We start from the raw sequence: 25,354 nt of genomic DNA, 5'->3' as shown, positions 1-25,354 counted from the left end.
ACCAAAAAGATTTAAAGACATGTAACCCACGATTGATTGTAGCATTATGCATGAATGAGGAAGGCTTAAGAAAGTTTACTCTCAGATTAAAAACTCGACTCTATTTCCTTTACCCAAGTATTTTCACATCTACCTGGGTTACTAAAGTAGCCTTAAATGAACCAGTGGGAATATGTGGGTAAATAACCATTACGAGCTGAGAACCTAAGAAAAAAGGAAAAAAAAACTTCTGCAAAACCAGAAGTAACATATATGTGCAACTGGCCATATGAACATTTAAAAAAAACGAACTTGTAAATCTACATTTGATGTGTTTGTCCCCACATCGCTACAACTATCTCTGCATTATTAGATCGCTGATCTACAAAGCAAAACGTACTTTCCTCACAACTACTCCACCTACAACACTTTCTTTTCATTCCCAAATAAAAGTCTAATGAAACTGAACACAACAACAGTATTAAAAAAGGAGCAAACTGCTGCTCGGGGTCTTTAAAAGCTGTCTTACAGCTAGCATGCACTTGTATAAGAACAATCAGATTGCAGTATCTGAGCTTAAATAACTAATTGGTTACCAATGCAAACAAAACCATGTACACCAGGAGAGTATGTAACCATATTCAAGTTTTTTTGTTGTTGTTGTTTTTTTTTTTAAAGACTAATAAGTAGGAAGAAATAACTGTATCAGAACACTCCTCAGAAAAGGGAGACGAAAGAATTAAAATGAATTAACCACTTAAAGATTGACTTCAGAAAAATGAGTGTTAAAGGGGATCATAAACCTAATGTATTTACCTTAGCACCTCAAGATTTAACTTCTGATGGATTTTGAAATTAGGCAGCTAAATTTTCCAGAAACACATACACACTTAGAAGCCTTATTAAAATTTACATCCTGTTCTTCATTAGAAGTCAAGTACTTGTCTTCCTTGGGTACTTTCTAAGACCAAGTTCACATCTCTCTCAAAAAACATGAAATTAAAAAAAAATAAATAAACACTATCTGACAGACATTACATTGTGGCATTCAAATATTCAAAGAACTTCTCATTTGTTAAATTTAAATCAATTATTTTGATAGGAGTTTAATACCATGATCTTAACCCTCCTAATGAGGCTGGGTATGGTAACACACGAAGCATCAGCCACAGGCACGATTACCGCACGCAATGACCCGTCTGTGCTGTGGCACACAGTACGATCAATGCAATTGTCTTGTTTTATATTTACAACCTAAAAATAAAAAACGAGACTGAAGTAGCATTTTCATTTCTGCTTCCACTGCCCTGTATACTATTCTGCAATACTGGTGCAATCTATTACAGAAGAAATAGAGAAATAAAGCCAAAGCCAAGCAACCTCTCAGAACCACTGCACAGCCAAGGCACTAGGGCAAGCACGAGTGTGCTGAGATGGGTCTGGAAACATCTGTCCAGAGGCAAATGGAGGTCTGGTGGTATGGGTCGTGGGACAGAGAACTGATTTTGGAGGTGATGGATCCAAGGCAGCAGTGTTTGAGCAGGTGGAGTTAAGGACTGCTCAGCAGCTTTGTAACTGCTCAGATGGAGCACGGCAGAACTAAAACCCTTGTGACAGCACAAGCAACATATGGTAAAAGACTGACATGAAAGATTGGGCATTCCTGGGCTACCGTTCTCTTATCATCTCTTTCCTGCAGCTGTCGTCTCCACCACACACGCTCTAGAATGAGTCAAGGAAATGACTTGCGGAGCAGATGGCCCGGCTTCCACTGCGGGACATGCCACTGCACCCCACAAGGTGAGCTGCACACACGGGGCCCTTGCGAGGACACAGGTAGCTATGACAGAAACACCTCCCCCCAGTACCTGTGCAACAAGGGTCAGAATGTTTCTTAAGCCTGCAAGTGTCCCTCCAGAATTTACGTAATTTTCCGGTTCCTTGCACATGATAACGCATATACACATTCAGTCTCAGCATCTCCACATCCCACTCTGTACCGCATCTCAAAGCTTGGCTGTTCCAGTTGTCGGGAGCAAAAAAACACTACCTAGGTCTTACTACTGTGTGTTTTGGCAGAGAATATCTCAATCTATGTTAGCTGTACCTCTATTTCCATATGAAATAACTGAAAAAATCAGTGCTAAGTATTTAAAAGTATATACATTTAACAAAAAACTTGCTTATGCTTCCAGAGGTCGTCTAGCCATCGATTCAATCCCCCTTCCTACCTTCAGCATCTGCTTGTTTTTGTTCCCCCCTCTCCTTGATAAGCTGTATCAAGGGTCTTTGGCCAAAATATTAGGAATAGTGTATATGCTGAGGTGATATGCCTATAAAACACAGAAAATACGTACAGTACAGTCATCATCCTTGACAAGATCTTCCATACCCTGCAATATATCCTTTCTTTACTGGGAGCTGTTCCAGTATCTCAATCATCAAGAGCAGTCTTTTCTTTTACTGAACACTCTGAAAAATAAAAACAAGCTTCCTTCCTTGTTCTCTGAAAACGAAATATTTTACCTAACAGATTATCCTAGACTATGGGCAATGCTGAATGAGTGCCAAGATCTGATTCTTCATTGGTTAAGTCTAGAGATATATTTACAGTATGGGAAAGGAAACATTCCCAGAGATGCTATGAATATGCCTGCCCAGATGAACAGCCCCAGATGGCTCCTACACAGTGTAAAGTCACCTGTATCTATAGAAGCAAATCGCACAGGTTTTCTCTGAAGATTAAAGAGATGAACAAAATGTCCTTCTTGCTCAGTTGGCACTGCACAGAGGGTCTTTGACTGACTAATAAAAACAATCTGAACACACCTGTAGAGGGATACAAAATGTATTTCAATAAAATATTAAAAGATGTGTTAAAAGAACGCTATTTACACTATTCCATATAGCATATAGTGTGTATATATATATATATATATAAAAAAAAAAACTATACCAAAGCAACCTGTTGTATATAATGTTTTTTTGTTTGTTTGTTTTTGTGAGGGAAGCACCCTTCAAAGCTGTATACAAATGCTTACATGAATGCCTATACACATACACCAAAAAACTTTAAAAATGTAAACTGGTTGTTTTGTACAGTAGATGCAGGAGATGCTCAAAACCAGGACATTTCTTTCTGACTGCCTTGGCCAACATCAAACATCTGTACTCAAAAATTTTTAAATTAATCCCCCTTGAAACAAACTATTCAAAACCTGAAGATACATCAGCTACATGATAAGGCCTCCCCCCTCCATTAAAAGGCAGTATTTTGAATTAAGCAGTCTCCTCTGCTGGTACAGTTCGAAACATGATCATGGTTTCATCTTTTGTGTAGGGAAAACAGTTTCGCTCGGAGAAGTTAAACATCAGCAGAGATGGAAATGTATCATGACTTATAACTGGAGGCTACTATTACATAAGCAGCTGCAGTCAAATTGTCTTCACATTGTCCCATAAATGACCTCTATGCTATCTTTTGCAGAATTAAGCTACCACATTAACTACTGCTAGTTCAGATTTAAAGGAAGTTGGTAGGACAGCTTTTGAAAAAAAGAAACCCTCCATGCTAAATTATCTTTATGTCACCTCCAGCACAAGAATCACATGTTCCACACGTGAAAAATTCTGCTCACCCATTTCCAGTAATAGGAGTGTTATTTGAAAATCAAGAGATGATAGAGGTGAAGAAGTCCATGACTTTGTCAGATTACATTATACTTTAATAAGGACTGCACAAATTGCTCGCAACATTTTGAAAAATTCTCTGTATTTTTCAGACTCCAAAGAGCTCCCATCATCTTTCTTTTCTTACAATATTTATAAAACTGAGATGTTTTTACTTTACAGAATTGCCTTTTAATATTGAGTAACGCTACTCAAAACTTCATGATGCCATTGCCCTAGAATAAATCTGAAAGCCTATTTTTCTTCCACTCCAAGATTTAGAAACAAATGCAAGTCTACATGTGTTATTTGGGCATGCTCAAGGTATTATCTATCTATAAGGCTGCAAAAATCACACTGTGAATACTACCTTATTTTAGCTATACCACTCTAATGCAGCGACAACTGGGAAAATAATTTCAGTCTTTACACCCGTTCACTTGCATCTTCTAATGGCAACCAACACAGCTGGACTTACTACTAGTTCCTTAGGTTGACTAGGGAATCCCTTTAGGAAATTTGTGTGTACCCCATCTTGTTTTTAGAAGATGTAAAGGAACCTGGGAAAGTGCAAGGAGCTGTGGATTAATCCAGAAGAATATTTCAAACTTGTTACAGTCCCGTTGACTTCAATTGCTTAAGTGATTTGTTGGAGCACAGCCAGTACAATAGTACCTTGCAAGAGCAAGGCCATAAAGAACAGTCAGCAATTTCATTTTCTAGGCTGTGGGGGCCTACTTGCAAGATAAGGCTTTTTAAAACCAACTCCCTCTGTCTTTGAGTGCCCTCTATAGACCTAAAATAGTACACAATCAGGGCTTGCTTAAATCACTATCCCTGAAAGTTTTTTAAGAAGAAAAAAAGAAAGAAAAGACATCTGCTACACCCACAAGCCATTTGTTAAATTACAGCATATATTAACAATTCTACAGATACAAACGCAGTATCAGTTAGCTGCTGCTGAAAGAACAAACACTCGATTGTGCTCTTGCACAATACGTAAGCACTGCTGCTGCTAGACGGGTTCAGAATGAATTTTCCCTTTGGTAGAAGAAGTAAGGTAATCTCGTCTGCCTTGCAACCCTAGCCATGGAGGAGAGAGGAGACTGAAGATAAGAAAGTACGTTTCAGAAAAGTATGCGAAGTTTAGAGGAGTGATAGAGGGATTACAGTTACATACATTTTAAGCAAACAATTGCAAAATCATTACTGTACATTAAACTTAAAAAGAGACTGATAACAGCACACAGTCTGGATATTTGCCCTCTGAACTACATACTCATATTTTCCTTTAGGAAGCCAGGACATTAGTACTTGGAAAAAGAAAAAATAAAACACACCACCAGACCCATACGATAACGAAAGCCCAGTAACTTTTCTTTTGCCCTTTTTTTTTTTTTGTTGTTGTTGTTGATACACGCTAAGGATCCACGTATCACGTAGACAATATACCTTTTACAAGATGTTTTGTCAAAAGGTCTATTTATTAATATTTCCATGCTGTGAATTGATGTGTTATATTGTAACAACTCTCAATAAAATGAATATGGATTTACACATTAGACAATAACAGCTCCAAGAGGAGCTGTTAAAATACTGTTGAGTAAAAGAAGGCTTAATGTAGAGATTCAGTGGACTGCAAAAACCAACACCTAACATATACTGTAAACGCATGTAACTGTAATTACTAATACTAAATTGTACCAAATTATCAGTCCACTTTTATGACAAATAAATAGATAAATCATTGAGTGTCCTTACCAGAACTACTCTCTGAAACCCCACAATATTGTGATGTGGCAGCAGTACAGCCCTTGGTATTACACCACCTGTAACACAAACCATATTATGATAGTTTCTATCAATATTTATTTTAACGGATGAAAAAAGGATAAAAGCTATTTTTCTACCAGTCTTTCTACTGAAAGCATTAAAACAACATTCAGTTTCCTATGGGTTACAACATACGTTTACATAACAAAATAAATCAACAAAAATTAAAGACCATCTTTGAATTACTTACATGGAAAACGTTAAAAAAAAATTACAGGCACAGTTTCAACTCTATTCTCTTCTCACCCTTAGTTGAAAACAAAACCCTAGCACAGAACAGAGCGTTAGCTGTAATGGAATTTCTGTTCTTTTTGGCTGCTCATATTGACAAATGGGAGCTTTATGAGAATCCAGATTAAAGTTTACAAACTGCTAAGTACTGATGTGGTAGCTTTTCCAGTGCTAGCTGATGTATATAACTAAAACGTTTCGACAGAAAGATAAAAAACAGGAATCACAAGGCCACGATCAAACCATCCAGTGTTTTTCAGAATTGACTACCCTGGATCTGAGTTTAAAATCAACACATTAAAAAGAGCGTGCTTTATGGGAGAATCCTTAAAATACCCTCTTGGAATTAATTTCCACAAGTGACTTCAAAGCTTAAACGCTCCCTAGGAGTTAGGTACCTCATACACCTGTGATCAGAACAATTACTGATCCTGCATTCACGTAACACAGTGATTGCTACCACGGATATTCATTGCTCTCTAATGATTTCATCCGTAATCTCACAGAAACTACAGGATTTAGAGAAAGGCTTGAAGGTTAAAAAAAAAAAAAAAAAAAAAAATGTGCAGTAATGCTGTCTGGGCACAGCAGCAGCCACGTATCCAAAACCTGCTGTTCGAACCAGCTCATTCTTAGCAAAACAGAAAATCTTGCCCCAAGATGGAAGATCGGGAAAACAGTATACTATTTTTTAAGTACTAAACTCCAGCTACAAAGGCCCACAAAATGTATCACAGATAACATCAAAACTTCCCAAAGTTAAAACATGTCTCCTTTAAACATTAAAACAAGGACTAAAACCAAGAAAGGCAACTCATGCCTTAAACAGCACGTAGCATTAAAGCTTTACATCACTTTCAAAACAATCACTAAGAAACCCTCCATTATTTAGTCTGTTACCAAGTTTAATAACATTGGAATATTTTTTTTTTTTTTGCTTGTTTTGACCAAGGAACTGCAGAATATGCTAATGTTCCTTTTCCCTAATTAAATTCCCCAGAGGTTCAAGTAATCCAGGATCTGCTCTTTCCTCTGCGCCCCCCCAGCTGGTGGGACAGCCTTGGAAGTAACAAGAGCTGCAGACGTGAGAAGGGGAACGTCACCGCTCCTCAAGGTACACAGACTTCAGCATTTGTTTTCACACGTTAATGGTTCTCCTTTTCAGACTGGGAAACAAATGCTAGGACCTAGACGGATGAGAAGTAAATGCAGACTAAGATCACCAGCTTCCAAACAAGAAAAGTCAGTTTATACATTACTGGCTCTGCCGTTGCTTACAAAAACACCCTAAATCCACCAGCCTGGGCTTGAAAAGTGTCCTGGTCCCTCTGGGTAGCAACACTTACAGACACAGCCCAGGAGAAGCGAAAAGGTCCCGACCTATATTAATGCAGGTTTAATTCTCTGCTAGGCTATTACACACTGCTTTGATCACGTTCTGCAAATTTAATTATATATATCAACTCTACTGCTAAAATTGAATTTAAAAATAAAAAATCAGAAGCAAAAGTTTAAAACAGTTATAAAATTTTAACTCCGAGATGAACGATAGTGCAGAGGATCATCAAAAGGGGATGCCGGTTCCACAAACGGGAGGCAGCACCGAGTCTCAATATTTACACGCTTTGAACTTTCTGCATCTGGCATTTGCATTAAGCATGTATCACTCATTCATAGTAAATCCTGTTTCAAGTAACTAGTTAATATTACCCCCCAAATGATGCCAAGTAGGAGAAAGAAGGAGGCCCTGAAGGGAAGCAGCGTGACCCCACCGCATAGAAGCCGGTTTAAGAGGAATTCCTTTCCCCTCGACAATTCCCCGCAGAGCGTACATAAAAACAACGCAAACAGCACCACAAACTCACTGCTCTATTAGCCTCCCCTCCAACAGCAACAGGAAACCTGTTTACAGTTAGCTAATTTGCCATGGGATGGAGAGGGCTGAGAGGGCGCACAGCACGACTTCGAGGCAGGGTCCAACCGAGCAGGGCTCTGAGCATCACTGAGCAGCGCCAGCAGCCCTCAGACAGACCCCAGCAGCTGCCCACCTCGGCATCACACAGCTCCAGAGAATCCCCCAGACTGTACTAATCCTGGGAACAACTTTAGCAGGTTTCAAATTAATAAATACAGTAAAAATTATGACGTGTCCTGCAAAGCCTTACACATTACAGAGAAAGAACAGGGTTGCTACCCTTTCTGCTTTTAATTTTTAATATCAAGTTAGTGACGTGTATAGAATTCGTAGCATGTAGGATAAAAACTTCACCTTTCATTGTATTGCTACCAAGTGATGTGGTGAAATGAAGCACATCACAGGGTGGAATTTCCCTTACTATATTTAGTCTTCAAATGTTCATTCCACAGTAATGCTGTGGATTGGTTTGCAGTTGCATGAGTTGTCTTTTATTTCTCTTTCCTACAAGATGCCTTGTTAGAAATATTTCAGGGAACCTGGAGGGAAAAAAGGAAAAAAAAAAAAAAAGAGCAAAACCAACCAAATAAAAAACCCTGCAAACCTAACAGCTGGGGAGGAATGGAGCAGCTAAAAATGTGCTCAAAAACCAACAAACAAAAAAGAACAACAGCCTGAGGGAGAGGACAAGAACGGGAACCAATTCAAAAACATGGATGATTTTGAGAACCAACATTTTACGTGAGGCTAAACGTCAACCTTAATGATGGTATCTGTTATGAAAATGCTCACAGGGTAAAAATTCATGATCATGATCTTTCTCAACACAGCATAAAATATCTGCCCATTTAAAAACTATACAAAAAGTAGATAGGTATTACTTCCACATTTCAAAATTAATTACAGAGCAGGTATTTTATCAGACCACTACTAACAAACATGACAATGCATAATGTAAATACACCGTGTTTGTTTTGGCAGAGGTCAGCAACAGATGTGGTAAATTAAAAATAAACAAATAAACAAAAACCTGTTAAAAATCCACTCTTTTAGTTGAATTAGCATCCAGCAAGCTGCATGACCGTGTATCACAATGCCAGGCTGGGTCAGCCTGCCACTAGGGCGTGCTCCTGGCTCAGCCTGGAGCCAGGCACCCTTGCTCCAGAAGCACCTCCTTGCTTTCAGGAACTGGCACACAGTTACCCATATCATCCTGCCTTGTTTTCTTTTTTTTCCCCACCACCTTTTTAGTTTTGCCAACTTAAAGAAATATAGGGAAAAAAGTCCGTCTTGCATTTCTCTAAATTAAAAGAACATCGCTACCCAAACTAGACCAAGTTTCTCTCTTAAAATGCTGTTTGTTTGCAACCCTCCCAAGCTTTTGGGCAGCAATTTTGGTTACAGATTCTCCACTTCCTTGAATTATAACTGAAATCCTTACTGCTATTAGATTTGGACTTCTTTAGTCAATGTAATTTTTCTTTTAATAACAAACAAATTTCATTTTTTATTAAAAATCCATTAAAACAAACAAACAACTACCCGTGTGTTTTACTTGTTTTGATCATGCACACTTAGGAAAAAAAGAAAAAAAGGTAAATGATGTGCTCATAAAAAGTATTGATGCACATTTTATAAATTGAATGTGTCCCATCAGGGAGAGAGAAATTATCCACTTTTAAGTAGTATTGTTTACTGCTTTCTTCCACACTGGAGTACCTGCTAATAGTATTTGACGTTGTTTTCTTTCTGTATGATAAGCACGGCTGTAACAAAGAATGCAGCTAAGGCAATGAAAAGCTTGTGTACAGAAAATCTGTATCATGTAAGTTGACACTGAATAAAAACCTGAATCTTGAACTTAGAGCAACGCACGCATTTTGGATTTTCAGAGAGCTCAATGCATGAATGAGGCCTTATCTTTAGTTTGTCCTACAAGCACAGCATAACTCCTGGTCTGATTTTCCCTCCATCTGCACAAAAACAAAATGTCATCACCGAGACATTCGATCTGCTCACTACCACTTATTCCCTCTAATCCCTCTATTTCAAAGACCATCCAACCAACAAATGTCACCAGCAGAGAAACTGAAATTCAAGTAATGCAGTCACTAAACAAGGGCTGGTTCGTCTATAAGGACGCGACTCGTTCCTGCATTTTGTCCCTGCAAACAGCCCTACGGATTCCTTTTTGCCGTACCTGGGGAGGGGGAAAGAGAAAAAAAATCATAATAGGAGAGGCGGCTTTGAGAAAACCAAACTCTTGGGTTGAAAAATTCATGTCAGCATCTTAGAATTGCTCCACAAAACATAAGCAAATCCGTTTAATTTTTTAGTATGATTGCACTCACTGCTAAATATTAAATATTTTGCTGTAATTCCCCAGCTTCCAAACAGCACAATCAAAGTATCAGAAGTTAAACTGACAATACATCATTTATAGCAGAAGCTTAAGATCGCAAGTTACTGAATAGCATTTTTAATCACAAAGTAAGCGTGATAAAAATGACATTTTCTTGACAACAGCAGACTTAGCAATTTCAGGAGAAAGAAGGAACACCCATCACAGCGAGCAAGACTCCAAAGCCCTAAGGCTGCTGAACGGTAAAAGCGTGCCGATGCGGGGCTTGGTGAGCCTTCAGTGACCATGGGGAATTGCTTGAATTGTTATCCAAGTTGAAATAAAGAACCACAGAAAAGGTTTTAATGCAGGGTAGGTCAACACATGATCCACCCAACCCCTTGCACACGTGTTGCAGTACAGGGGACGGAGCAGATGGGGCCGGCAGCAGCAGTGGGACGTGCTGGGGAGCCACGGCACGAGCCGTGCCCCCTGCCCACCTCTCCTGGTCATGGAGATTACAGCCCCACCAGCACGGGCTGCCTCCACAGTTAACAAAGCTTACAGCATGGTATGCTAGGTCCAACCACACCTGCGCCCAGCGAGGCCCCGCTGCAAGAATCCTCTGGCGCACACACACCAAATTTCCTTAACTCACCCATTTAAGAAGCCATATATTACATTGTACATGATATTTTCAAAGACCACTGAAGGTACTCCAGGAGTCTTACGTTCCAGTAGCTACTGAAGGTACACCAAGGAAGCGGTACGCACATCTCTGTGTGCTTTGATGGGTGCATACATTCAGCAGACAGGTTTTTGAGCTGTATCATGCCATGCAACCTTCATATGAGACACGTCTTTCAAACATAATTAAAAGCAACCCAAGAAATAAACAACTTAGAGCGGCTTTCATTTCCTACTGCCCAGTACTCTCTATGCATGGAAGACAGGCTCTCTTCCTCCCCTTTTCTCCCCCCTTTTTTCTTTTCCTTTAGTATTCTGTAGCACGCTCCCAAGGAACTGATGTGTATTGCTTATAGCTTTCATGGGATTGCATATAGTTACTTGGTCTGGCTATTTTGGAAACAAGATGTTGAAGTTCTCATTCTTTCTTTTTAAGTTATTCCAATTCTTTGGCCTGGTCATAATTCAAACTATTTGGGTTAAAGCCATCAAGTTTTATATGTACATTCTTAGTGAAAAATCAAACACGGGGATTTTTTTTTTCCCCTTTTTAACTAAACTGGGCAAAAGGTCAAAAGTATTTAATTATTTATTTTTAAAGGTTGCTTCCACTTGCACTGTTTTATGGATGGTACTGCAAATGCTACTGGAGCTGCTTCACATACTCATTAAAAATGATCATATGAGCTTACATCTCTTTTTACTGAAAATGCAGCCTTTAAAAAAAAAAAAAATTTTTCTTGCCATTTTGCACAATCTCTAGCAACTTAGCTTAAGGCAGCAACCTGCATCGCTATCACCATTCCCAAAGCAAAAAAGCCACCGAATACTTTGTGCCTGCTTCTGAATTCATGAGGTTCACCCACACCACAAATAAAGATAAGAACTAAGAATCTTAAAACAAAACAACAAAAAAAAAAAGCTGAAAAATAGCACCTTTCATCTTTCCAATCACCCCTTTTAACTAAGTGCCACCACATTCTCCCTGGAGAAAAGTGCAAGCACCACCTGTGACAGCAGACAAGGACACGTGTAAATGAGATCTGCCTTTAACGCTCTTGGACTGTGAGAAGGTTAGAGCCGAACTGCTGAGCAGCTACCATGTCTTGGAAGAGCCTTGCTTCCTTCCAAAAAGGAAGAGCCAATGCCAGAAGTTTTCCTTCCTTTTGTAGGAACCATGGGGAATATATTCATACTCAGGCTGTACATTACGCCAGCAGTCCATCAAGTGTGGAAGGGAATAAAGTGGCACTTCAGGGATGGAGCACAGACCTCAAACTGAGGTTTAATTTGCTTTTACGCATATAAAAATAGTGTGACTTAGTTCTAAATTGGGCTGAAAGCGAGTTATCTAATTAATATCCATATCACCAAAAATAGCGACTTGCTAAGGCAGACAGATACAAACGTCATTTGCCAGCCACAGGGGTTTTCAAACCTGCAACTGGAACATAGCTCAGGATATGGAAGCACAATAAAGCTACGGATTGAAGAGTAGGTTTTCTAGAACTTTTCCAGATTTAGCATTATCTTACAGCATTCCAGTAACACTTTACTAGAGGGAAAGCAGCTCTTGGATTTCAGAGTTGCAATTCAATAGTCATATAGAGTTACAACATAGTTGTTCCACTGTCTCAGGAGACACAAATTAAGTTCTTGGCTCAGGTCTGTGGTGAAAATAAACAGGCAACATCAATCTAATCACCGTTTATTCATAAATTACATGGAAAAAAGAGAAAACCTTGGTTTACTAAATGCCAAGCCCAAAGATTACATTTGTCAGAAGTAACAGAATACTTAATGAGAAGAAGGTGCCAGAGTTTTAAAAGTAGCTCTTTATAATATTCAGGTCATCTGCTTACTGAGCCAAAGTTGTCCTGGGACAGACCGGTTCACAAAATAACCCAACAATTCAAAACAGGCTTACGCACACTCATGGCCCCGCTTTATGGAAAAGACTTTGACATGGAAATATAGTTTATTTTTTGCCAATTTTGGAAACACTGCAGCTGCATATTGCTTAACAAGTTAGTTTATTAAAGGCAACAACTGTCAAAATCTATACAAACTAATTTGTCACACAGCAATTTTACATTATTAGAATCTTGTTATAATCTGACTAATACGCGCTATCACTTTTTAACCATGCCTGTAATTGGTTTCTTGGCTGTAAAGGCCTAAAGACAGTATTTCAAAACATCTTCCAATTACACGGAAAAATACTTATGTTTGTGGAAAGCCCTATTACTTCATTTTCACACTCAAAGGGCCTTCAGTAATTTAAGATGAAAAAAATGTTTGCAAACAGACACCAATCTTTGGTGCTATTCAAAAAGTTAAATGTTTCTCCAGGAAAATACCATACTGAGAACTGTAGAAGCTGAAGACACATGTACTGAAGTACTTATGGAACACAAGAAAATACAAAAAAAAAAAAAAAAAAAAAATCGAGAGAACGGGTAAAAAATTCATTCATATGGAAGAACATATTTCAATACATACATGCAAAACAAACCAGAAAATCCGAACATTACAAAGTCTCAAAACTTACTTGTAACAGTTACTCAAGAACTTACTTCCAAGAAATCAGGCTATTTAACGTCTTTGCAATCTTTCACAGGCTATGCGAAGATCTTAGACGTTGCTGCTGCCACTAGCTCAGTGGCACTTCAAAGCAAGAGAACTTTGTACAGAAATTATTGATCGATATTCCTAGAGCATGGTATGCTTTCATTTCATTACCAGAACTGGCATACAGATAATTTTCAAGATCCTTCAAGTGTTGTGGCCTGCTATATTAGTACTTTGATAAATATGCTTTACTATTTTTGATAGAAGAGATTAGCAAGCAAACACTACAAGGACAAGCAGAGTTTCCCAGACTCAGATATGCTTCTTAGCAGACTGGAAAATATTTAAGTCATCACTTGAAACACGAGAAATTTTGTGAATTTTTCATGTGTTAGATTAAAAACTTATTACAGAATCTCGATCTGCCAAGATTTATAGACAGATTTTAAATGTGTACCTCATGACTGTCTGCTACACTGAAATTAACAGGACTACGCTAATTACAGGACATGCAGTAAGTATGCAGTAAGCAGATACATCAATACAGTATTCCTTCAATCACATGGAACTGAGAATAAAAGTACTGTCATACAGGAGTCACAAAAACATACAGCGTCAAAAAAAGTGCAAAATAAATCCTTGACCAGTCTCCTGCAGCATTTAAATTAGTGCCTCATTATCTGCCTTTACACACAGCTCCCATCACCAGTGCCACGAGGGCCTCGGCGGTGCCAGTCCCTCCTCAGAAGACCACTGTGAATCGGACAAGCACCAACAACATTTTGCACATGGAGAATAATTGAACCTTCAGCACTTCTCGAAGCGGTGGGACCCAAAAGCAGCGCTTCAGACACCTTTTCTCTCTGCTATGTGCCCCACATCAGTAACGCCACAAGCTGCTTCTGCTTGGGTCCCTGCCCAGAGCTGTGTCACACACAGCATTAGAGCCAGAAAAAAAAAAACGATTGATGTTTTTGGATATCTGGAAGAAAATGCAAGAAGCATGCTGTTGAGGGTTCTAGCTAGTGGCATAATTCTGTCCCCGGTTGTTTCTTTCACAACCAGACACCACGAGCTGCAGTGCAGCGTGCGTCGGGGCAGGCCTGGGGGACAGGGCAGGCCCAGCCATGAGGGACAGGGCAGGCTGCTCACCTCCTGCCAAAGGGTGCTGGCAGTGGCCAGGAGGGCTTTGGAAACTCCAAGTCCCACACCACTGCTACCTTCAAGCATGCCCTGCAGCAAAGGAGCAGCTGCAGCACACTACCCTCAAGTGTATCAAAAAGGCAGAAAAGTACATCTACTTATTACAAGTTCGGCACTAATGATAGGTTTATCCCCATACTTGAAACAAATGCTGAGGAAACCTTAACACAGAAGATGTAGTGTGCTGTCAGAGGCCCCTCTGATGCTTTCTCTAACACGTGAGTTTCACAGATAGCAGCCAGCAAGGTTTTAATCCAGCAATAGCAAATGCTTTCTAGGACACAGCTTAAATCTCCTAGGACAGCTAGAGAAATGAATAATGTGAACTCCACAGATAGTGGGAAAGCAACTTTTGTTCCTTGCGAGTTACTCATTTGAGTGCTGACAGCAGTTACTAGCAAGAGGGACGAGATACAAACACGACACAAACTCTGCTGCCAGCAGGCAGAGCCCAGCAACTGCTCCACCACATTTAGAGGAACGCGTTTAGAACTGTTTGGGTATGTGACAGAACAGATTTGAGAATATCAGGCACATGCGAAGTACAATGCACCTCTCACGTAATCTTTCCACCCTACCACAAATGAAGATTTCAGTAAAAGGCAAGAACCACGCCAGCGCTCATTAATTTGCAGCCCAGTGTAGGTGTGCCAGAGGCAGCAGGAGGCCAGGGGAGCAGGCAGGAGAGTCACAGACCGGCCACGTTCACCTACCTGAGCCAATGTTGCTGCTCTCTGCTCTCAGCCAAGCTTGTTGTGAGCTGCCCCTCTCTTTTCACTCCTCTTCAGTTTGTGTACGAGCTATCTGCTTTCGACAGAGGCCTAAGAATTTCCCTGCATTTTACTTTATACTCAGGAAAACAGACGGTACCGATGCTGATTTGGTAATTACAATTTAAGGTGATACAAGGCAGGCAAATACATTGTTGGCCTTCCTCTCAGGCCTTGGTTCAAGAGGAAGGCTTTTCTTAAGGAAACATTTTTAAGTGCCATTCTCATACTTCCAAATCATCCTCCTCTGAAAGTGGTTTTGAGATCTGTGACCGACTTGCCTTTGCATTCCAGCTTTTGTTTGCAAAAGCACACAGGCTTGAACGTTACTGAAGCAAAAATTTCAGAATAAAACATGTATATGCAAAGAAGGATACACAGCACATGAATAATATATGCCTATAAATAAGCAGAAAAATAGACTTAAAATATCCGCATAACTATTAATTAGTTATTAATATTAGATCTCTGGTCTATTTCCCTTCAAATTAGCAATTAGCCACCCACTAGCAAAATGTCAATTGCAAAACAAGAGGCTATATTTATAGTACAACCTACTTTGAGTTTGAGAGACATGTCAACCACTGCTAAATTACAATACTCCTATTGTGCACTTTCCCAAATTAAACCCTTACACCTAACTCTCATTATAGGCAACTATACGTACAGAAGTCATACTGTATTTTTACAGTCTTTATTACATCACATGAGCTGGTGCAGACGTTTTTCCTTACAGAAGTCTATTCAGAGAGGGGGAAGAAAAGGTATCATGAAGTAATTCATCTGCATGAAGCTAGGTTGGACACTGACTGGGCTGTGTCTTAAAGTTCCTGTGCAGCATGGAGGAGGGAAGAGTGACTGTCCAGGTGACACTGGTAAGAAATCCCTGATCTTAATTATTATAATTATTATTTCCCATCCAGAGACTAGCTTTGACTGCTAGTACTGCAAGCAACTTGCTATGAAATGTAAGACTGCAACATACTATTAGATCTAAAGTTACCACTAGAAGAGCAATAACTCTAACAATACTCGTTATTAATCAATAACAGAAAGATGTAGGCACCTGCTTAAGGTATCCTGCACAAAACCACCCTTGTTCAGATCAAATCAGCTGGTGACTGCCAGCTACACAAGTTGGAGGAGTGCTTTACATATGGCCATATTCCGACGTCTCTCTCTGGCCTCTCCAGTTCTCTTCTAGCATGGAAAAGAGCAGTTGAGTCCAGCCAGCAGGGAACTCTCTGCCACTTTTGTAAAATCACGTAATTCAGGACTTCTCCAGCAAAACTGGATTACGTTGAGTTTTTCAGACGAGGTCAAAAGTCACTGTGGTCAGTCACATTTTTGAGAATATGGCCTATTCCACTGAGTTTTCTTCTGGTTTGTGTTTTGTGACATGCCTTGAAAACAGTCCTCCTCCCCTTCTCTCTCCAGATACCTGACACTATCCACAGAAAAAGTGGGAAAAAAAAGAGAGCGTGCTGGAGAGGCTCACTGTAGATGGAGAGTTGGCAAGAGAAATCCTGGCAATACACTCTGGATTGCCTCGAGTCTTCTGCTGAAAGAGAAGCGGGACTCATTGTTTTGGATATATCTGGGCATAGAGAAGAAACAGAAATAGAGAAAGAATTACATAGAAACCGTTCCCTAAATAAACTTCAGACTCTCTCTTCAACAAGAGATAATCTGAGCTCCCATTTTGGTGGATACTAGTACATTTTACAGTTTTATAGCAGATTAATTTGGAATAGTAAGAAATCTCTGAAAGACAGACTTGAAATGAAACAGTAATCACTGCTGCTTGTCTTTCCTCTTGGTATAAAGTCACATCACCTTTTATCAGCTTGCAGGAGCACAGGCTTCTTAATAACACCTCTTACAGAACATCCTTCTACAGCTCCTTCTTTTACTGTGTCTTGTAAAAAAAGAAAAAAATCCTCCTCTTAGCCTTAAGATTCACCCAAAACCTGGGGCCCTGTGCCACCTGCTTAATTTCTTATGTATTTATCCATGCCAAACTACTGGTACAAAGAAATCAACTGTAGCTGCAAATAACTTTGCACGTGGCTGGTTCACCTTTAAATCCACGGGGAGCGAAGAGAATCCTGGATTATTAAAATCATCATTTGCTATCTGGGCAACAGGACTATGTTTTTCATTTCCTAGGTTTCCCTTTTATCTTAAAAAAAATCACTCCAAGACTACAACTATTAAAACCTAGAGGAGTCAAAAATGAGAAAAGAAAACCAGCTGCAAGAAGAAACAGAACACAAAACCAGCTGGGATCCAAAGCCACTTTCATCACATGGGATATTTTTATACCCATTGTACACTCTTTTTTTTTTCCCTAATAACTGTCACACATGTAAGCAGGATAGCTGCAGGGTACTTCTGAAGGAGATAAGTAAGGAAAGATGAACGTGGTCCCATCTATACCTTGCTGGGCTTTTCCTTTTTTATATGCTGAAAAATACTTAAACCCTAAGCAGATCATTCAGAACATTTCAGGATTAGGATGGGCTCAACCAGCTAAGTGAAATTTTCCATTATCAGTGAATTTCATTCAAGCAATGGCTGTGGGGATCAGCGTGCCCTATAGCTACAAATAAATACCGGAGCCCAGATTTGATAAGCTAATTTCCCTCTGTGGCTGTAACATTGCAATCAGCCTCACAAGGCCTGGTTGATAACAAACTGGCACCAAATCAAGGCCCAGTTTCTATAATTTTAGTTTCTCCTGTTCCGAATCAGTTTGGAACTGCAGCAGCTCATCTTCAAACATGCAAACACTATCGGCAGAAGGAGAAGATTATTTTCATTTAAAGTTATTTTTTAGTTACACTTCTCCTTGGTGAAAAAAAATGACATTACAAAGTGAAAGGCACTTGACAGGGTTTCTGCATAAAATTAACAGAAATAGGGACAGAATTTATAGTTTTGGGTATGCTATGAAAATGCAGACAAGTGGTTTTCTGGGAGGTGCTGGTTCATACACACCACACAGAAAACCCACAACAAAAACTTCTTCAAAACACAGCTGAAATAGCAGAAGAACAAGCCAAGAACGGGCACTTAACCCCTGCTGCTGGTAGGCGAGCATCCATTTTGGAGCATGATGGCTTTGGATGCTTATTCCAGACCCCACAGGTTCCTTGGAGCTGCTGAGACAAACCACAGACCCGGGCATTCAAGCCAGCCGCACCTCCTGATAGGAGCATCCCCCTCAAGGATGCCTGTGAAGCTGCCTTTCCACGGATTTTAACTGAATTCATTCAGTTAATACACTAAGTGAATTATTATAACCGAATATTACATTATGTAATCACAGAAATGATGAATCCTTTGCCATCATATCCTTCCCATGAACTGCAATTAAGAAGAGAGAGAAATCTGATGACCCCATGCAGTACAAAAGGAAAAACACTTGTGTTATTTATGTACACCACCTCTCTGTGGACAGAGAGCAAAAAGTATTATGCAGACTACGTAAGGCAGTCAGAAGAATAGGATAGCTCTGTCAAGTGATCAGGGGGTTTAACTCTGGCTCCTAAATCTGCTAAGCTTTCTAAACTGTTATTCAAAAATAGATCCAAAATGGATCTACCTCAGGTGAAGCAAATTTGTCCGCTTATTCAGAATAGCAACATTCAGGTGAGAAGGGGCAGCCTGCAAGCATGCCACAGCAGACATTATTGAGAATACAGCTTGTTATGTCAACAAGAAAACTGAGAGCACTTGCAGGCAGGAAAAAGTTTGTAGGACTTTCTAGACCTATTGCAAATTATATTTATATATATACACACATACACTGTATTTTGAAGTGCTGGAATGAGACAACAGCAGATCCATTTTTGTTCCTGTTTACATTGCGAAGCAAACTATTTAAGTCTGAACTACCCCCAGCAATGTAATTAAAAAACGACCCAATTTTAGACCCAAATTAACTGTGTTTACATGGCAGCGTTTCTCACAGCACAGCACTGTGTTACCAAGTCCACCCCTATTTACTTTGTCCCTCAAATCATTTTGTAACACGGGAATCTGAACCAAACCAGAGCTCCTGGAAGTCACTTGGAGGAAGGTGACCGTGTGGGTGTGCTGGGGAGTAGGTGGCAACCTGTGTGGGTGTGCGGGGCAGGAAAAGCCAAAGTAGCCCACGTGCAGGCTTCACAAGGCTGAGCTGCCTGGCAAAACAGACAGCAAGTGCACTACGAGGCTGGAAGGCCAGGGTTATACAAAACCTGAAAAAACCCTGTTAGTCGTCATCTTTTATATCAGAGTACAGCTCGGTATGCATTGATACAAAGCCTTACAAGAACTGCGATGTGGTTATGTACACTTGGATAAAATGGAGGTATGCAAAAGGTCTACCAAAACCCATGGACGATTAAAAAGCAACACATGCAACACATCATGGGATTTTACTCATTTCACTAACATTTTTCTATTTCACACAGCTCTCTCGTTGCTCAAGGAACCTTCCCAACAATTAAAACCAGACATTATGAACATTACTACCACTATTTATTTGAACAACGGCAGCATCCCAAAGACCCCTTTTCAAGATCGGGGCCCCATTGTGCTAACATTGCATAAACATATAAGGCTTAGTTCCTGTGCTGAAGAGATTGTAATCTATCCAGACAAGGTTGATAAACAACATAAAAGCAGAATGTCAACAACAAAAAAAACCTCCTGCGCGGGACTTTTGTTGTTTTGTTTTAATATATTTTCCTTAGACCATCTGCTCCAATCTTTCTTACTGATCAAGGTCCTGCAAATAGCCTACATCTCTGCTGCTGCTGATTATGTCCTCCTGGCACATCCAATTAGGAAAAAGTGTTTTAACAAACATGCAAAAAGCATCCAACACTCTTCAAAGATAAAAGTGCTGAGATGTAACACAGCTTTTCTCATCGCTCCTAAAGCGCTCGTTGTTTCTGAGTCAGGATAAATATATTGTTGAATATTGCCATCTTTATCTGAATTCAGTAATATCTTCTCTGGGCCATGAAATGAAATATTCTCGTACTGTAACAGGGCTAAGCGCTAACCCTTGGGTTATGTGCAGCAGAGCTAGATAAGGAGCTGTGTAACAAATCCATCCTGGGTTCGGAAAAAAACGACCTGTACACAACTAACAGTGACAGTGCATATTGCTATTATTTTAGCAGCCACGTAACAGCCTCCTACAGATGGGTCCTTCCCCTCGTCCCCACGCTCGCGGCAGAAACGTGAGCACTGAGCTAGACTCAGCGGGCAGGGCAGTGCTTGCAGGGAACAGGCGGCACGAGGAGGGGAAGAGGCATCACAGGAACAGGCACCGCGTCTGCTCTGGGCTGAGCTAGGGGATGCCTTATTACACAGCTCAAACTCTAGAAAGGGATAGCGAGGCAAAATATTATACGTGCTCTTGTCTTATCTAGAGTTCTTTCTTCATTTGGCAAATATCAAAATAGTAGATTTAGATTCCCCAAACAAATGATTTCCTAGGTGTGACCAAACCCTCCAGACTGCCCGGATCTGGTTGCAGGTGATGAACAAGATGCCTTTCCTACGTCCAAGTCCACACCTCAGATCTCCTGGCCGCCTCTCCCATTGCGACCCGGTTCAGGAAAGCAGCACAGCACTCGGGCTTGGAGGATTTCTCAGCATCCGCCTGTCACTCCAGAAACAACCGCTCCCTTCCCCCTCTCAGCATGTTCCTGCTTTTCTACAGCACTGCTCTTTTTGCTTAACCCGAGATGTCTGCTATGAAACTCTCAGCATACATGGCCAGTCAGGGGGCTCTCTGCCCTACTGACGAGTCAGCCACGCTTCAGGAACACACTCTTCACTGCAAGTGTCTCCCCCACCCAATCCTTTAACTAAGCTTCCTAATTACACCGTTCCCATCACAGGATTTCAACGCGTGATAGCAGAGACACTGGGTGAGTGCTCTGTGCATTTAAAGCAGAGTGAGCCATGGAGTCACTCTGCAAACACCCTCAGAGCACGCAGGCAGTGGCTGCACAGTGTCAGCGCTCACCTCGGGCACAGCGTGCGGCGAGCTGCTCGTGTGAACGCGCCGCAGTGTTATCTTCCCCACTGCTCTGCGTGATACCGAGCTCACACGAGGCATCCAGGAAGGACGACGAACACCAGGCCGTCACGTTTTCCCCAGTTGTGCTCCCAAACAGGCCCTTTAGTTGACCTCTAGGCAGTTTTCAGGGGTGTAGCCAGCAGAGATAGGCGAGGGTTAGGTGTGTTTGTGTGTAATTTATGTGACACACATTCATTTCCCAGTGGAAGATTCCCAGGGAAGTGGCACTGTTCGAAACACAAATGAGCATGCTGCCTGGGCAAGAAAAATGGAAGTGTGTTATTCTATAACATAAATCTCTTCTTAGTATCCCAGTGCACCTTTCCCTACACAGGACACTGCCTACACACCACGGTGGACTTTCCACTGGAAGAGTTACAAGTCACAAGGGTATGCAGAAGAGTTAACTTTGCTTAGGCTGCAGTGCTTTTCTTCAAAAGCAAGCACTGGGGTTGCTAACTTAGGAGGCTTGCATAGTTGAGATCTTTTTAAGTAAACATCACCCACAGCTGTAACTTGGCACTTCCAGAGCCACTCTGCTCAAGCTTTGCCTTTGCTGACGTTTCTCCACTCATGCATAATGCAAAAAGTCCCACATTAATCTTGGGATAACAACAGAAGCTAAGGAACCCCGAACGAGTATTTTTGCTATAGGTTTGGTATGTACAGATATTATGAATTCTCTCTGGATGGCTTCAGACTTGAAGTACGTAACACTCCTTTTCAAAGTATAAATGGAAAGATATTAACATAACTGATTAACATAAGCAGTCTTCCAAATCAGACCAAGAGGAAAAAAAAAAAATGGAAAAGACAGTCCAAGACCTGCTACGTGCTTCTGAATTTGCTGAGCTACGGCGTTAGCATTCATTCTGTTGTTTTCTCCCAGGGCCACAGGACAAAAACTGCTCCCTAGCAGGAGGGCATGATTTACAAGTTAAACTTAACTAATTCAGCAGAAAATAGCTGAAAGACAGCTGATGCAGGTTACAAACGTTAAGCTCCCTTATCTTTCAAAGGCAAAAACTGTAATGCCACAAACAAGTGCTTGTTAGGAGGACCAGTGCGCAATAACAAGTGCTCATCTCAAAACTAGTGAGGCTTTTTTTTTTTTGGCGTCCCATTATATAATTAGAAGATTATCGCAAAATCTTTCTCCCTTGATGGATGAGATCTGTTTTCTAAATTCCAGGCTGAATATACTCCTTGCCAAGATATATTCATTTCTTCTTGTCCGTCCTAGTGCTATCTTCAATCTAACATAAAAAAATAAAAATACTTGTACTCACTGAAGTGTTTGGCAACCCCTCATATATGTAGAGAAAGTAATTAGATCTGCCTCTTACTGTCCTATTGTGAGACAAACTCTGCTCTTCCCTCACCATTTTGTGGTCCCCTTCCGCACCTCCTTCCCTTTCCATTCATCTTTCTTGGACAAGGTCTACCAGCAGTGGGATTTAACAGTTCTGCCTTGCATGTGAGCAGCATAATCACTTTCCTATTCCTACCATAAGCCCCTCTTCACCTTACAGATCTTACAATGACATTTTTCAAAGCAACTTGTATGGCATCTTCCGTTTAGAGCAAAACCTCAGCATTTCTAGCACAGTTTCCAGTTGCAATTTATATAATTAACAATAACGCTTCCTTGGGTTCAAACACCCTTACCTACTCCTCAGGTTACTTCCGAAATCCCAGATGGTCAGTCTCTAGAAAACACCTTCTGTGCCTCACCCATGTCTCGGTTAAATCCATGCTAACAGCTCGTTAGCAGAATAATTTATCAACTGTTGCAAGAATAGCTGTTATAAATTTGCTTTCTATGTAAATCAGGTTCCATGCAACTAGAAAGGAATTTCAGTCTTTTCAAAAGCATTTTAATGTGAAATGCTGACATCAAGTCTTAAGTTCATTTGATTATTTCTCTGTTTATGTTATTAGTAATCAGTTTTTCTGGCACTCTTCTCTGTTCCAGTTCAATCACTCAGTTGAATTACTTGAACTCCTGGTGAACTGCACCAAAAAAGGAAAATTAACTAATGCCTCATTTGATCTTGTGACCATAAAACTTGTGTTTTCATTCCCTCTTTAACCTTTGACCATCTATTTTTCCCGTTAATTTGTGTGTTATGTACCTGATAGTTTTAAATTTGTTTCTTTTATTCATGAAAAAAGAATCCGCTGACAGTTCATCTGCCCTCTATTCATTTTAACTACCACTGACTTTTTTCTAGGTCACCATTAATAAGCACGCACTTAAAATCACTTCTTCATAGTCCATCTTACATGCACATTGACTAACTGTATTATTCTCTTTACCAGATGTGCATCACTGCTTTCAGAAAATCTGGTGACTACACTAACACAGAACAACCTTAAAAAAAAACAGTGAAATGACTATTTTTATTTTATGAAATTCCATTTGCCAGGTTATTGAAGTTTATATTCTCTTGAGGGACTTAATTTCATTTATGTTACTGGCTTTAACTTTTTAGTTTTTGGAAACGGATGTCAAATACCTTAAGATATGATAAAACATTTTTAGCACCCAAGGAGACCATAAGAAAATACTGTCCATCTACAACAAAAGAAATTAAATCAACAGGGAAGATGCCGTGAACATCTGTAATGAGGACAAGGAATCCAACGATGTCTCACATTTGACATCGACACCCTCCGTTTGTGCAAACACTAAATTCATGGACATGGATCCTACATGCATACATGCAATATAAACCCTGGGAGGATTCTGATCCCTTGTCCTGAATATGTTCATTACATCACAGTAAGAAGAAAATACGTGACCTCCATTTACTCCCATCTTAAATTCTATTGATATGGAGTACTAGAGGCTTCACATCCAAGGACACGTTTCCAGGTCTGCCATCCATTCTGATGGCCATGCAGACGTAGGGCACCTGGTCTTCGGTGGCTAGCAGGTGGCTATCTCAAGTCTCTCCTGAGCAAATAACGTACATATATTCAATGTCATTCCCCCCAGCCTACAGACTTCCTGTTGTTTTGCAGCAATATTCATTATCGCCTAGCATCTACACCACTGAAACTAAGGGGAGCTTTTACTTTTGTTGAGTTGAACCAATATCAACTTTCTGTTGACAACAATGAAACCAGGATCACAACCCGACTGCACAAGCGGCGTACTAATATGAAACAGCACTGCTCCTCTCTGGAAGGCAACACTCGTGTGCTCAGACAGAAGGGGGCCTGCCCTTAAGTCTTCTCCAGAACATCCTACCTCACCTACACCTCATAGCCAGTTTACTTTTTTAACATGCAACAAACCTAGTCACCATCAAGAACATTTAACACTACATTTCTTATTCATTTTACGCTACAATTTTTTCGTGCAATCATTCACAGACTGGAAGAAGGGTCATTCCAGGTTACACGACTCCACCATGGGCATATGGCAGTGAATCCACAGCAGAAACACACGATCTCCCCCTTCATAAAACAGACGGCATGCCGATCAAGTCTGATATAATCCAGTGCTAGCTTCACTACTACTGCTGCTATTAACTTGTGAACCAAAACCAGTGCAAAGAAGTAAAGACAAAGAAAAGCCCAAGGCAGCGGAGGCAAAGGGGGAGGAAGACGATGAAGAACACAGAAAACAAAAAGTGGTAACAAGACAACCTATTGCAGCAGAAACACCCTGTTTTGGGTGCTTTTAAGACTAAGAAACTAGGAATGGCAATAGGAAAGAAACAGCAATGGCCCTCACCCTATTACAGAGGACGTTCCTCTAGTTTGATACTGGCCCAGTTCCCTTTGCTCTTGTGATTCACTGCACTGGGTACTTGCCAGGGGCTACATATCCTGGCTGCTTACATAATTACATATTTATGATTCTGCCGAGAATTCTTAGTCAAAGCTTATTTCTGAACTGTAAACGCTTACAGAATCAGCAGAGAAAGTTCTCCAACAAATGCTACTTCAAAAGAGAGCCACCATTTCTTGTAATTTTTAAAGAGCGGTTTCCTCTTCGGTTGAATCATACAGTAGTGAACTTCAACTAATGGTAGAAAAAAGGCAAGGGGGTGTTTTCC

The 25,354-nt window shown here is 40.4% G+C and overlaps 1 protein-coding gene across 2 annotated transcripts in view; it reads right to left on the bottom strand.

The window, feature by feature from the left end:
* Positions 1–25,354, bottom strand: part of TBL1XR1 (TBL1X receptor 1) — a 103,921-nt gene that overhangs the window by 27,193 nt on the left and 51,374 nt on the right. Inside the window, exon 3 of one of the 2 annotated variants that reach the window (XM_032192939.1) lies at positions 5,410–5,477. The exons of the other annotated variant lie outside the window; for it this stretch is intronic. The gene's annotated coding sequence lies outside the window, so the exon portion shown is untranslated. The remainder of the gene's footprint in view (positions 1–5,409; positions 5,478–25,354) is intronic. 2 annotated transcript variants of the gene reach the window in all.

This window comes from Aythya fuligula, chromosome 9, assembly GCF_009819795.1.
Source record: "Aythya fuligula isolate bAytFul2 chromosome 9, bAytFul2.pri, whole genome shotgun sequence".
NCBI lineage: Eukaryota > Metazoa > Chordata > Aves > Anseriformes > Anatidae > Aythya > Aythya fuligula.
The sequence above is the reverse complement of the archived record's forward strand: the minus strand, read 5'-3'. Positions and strand labels throughout refer to the sequence as shown.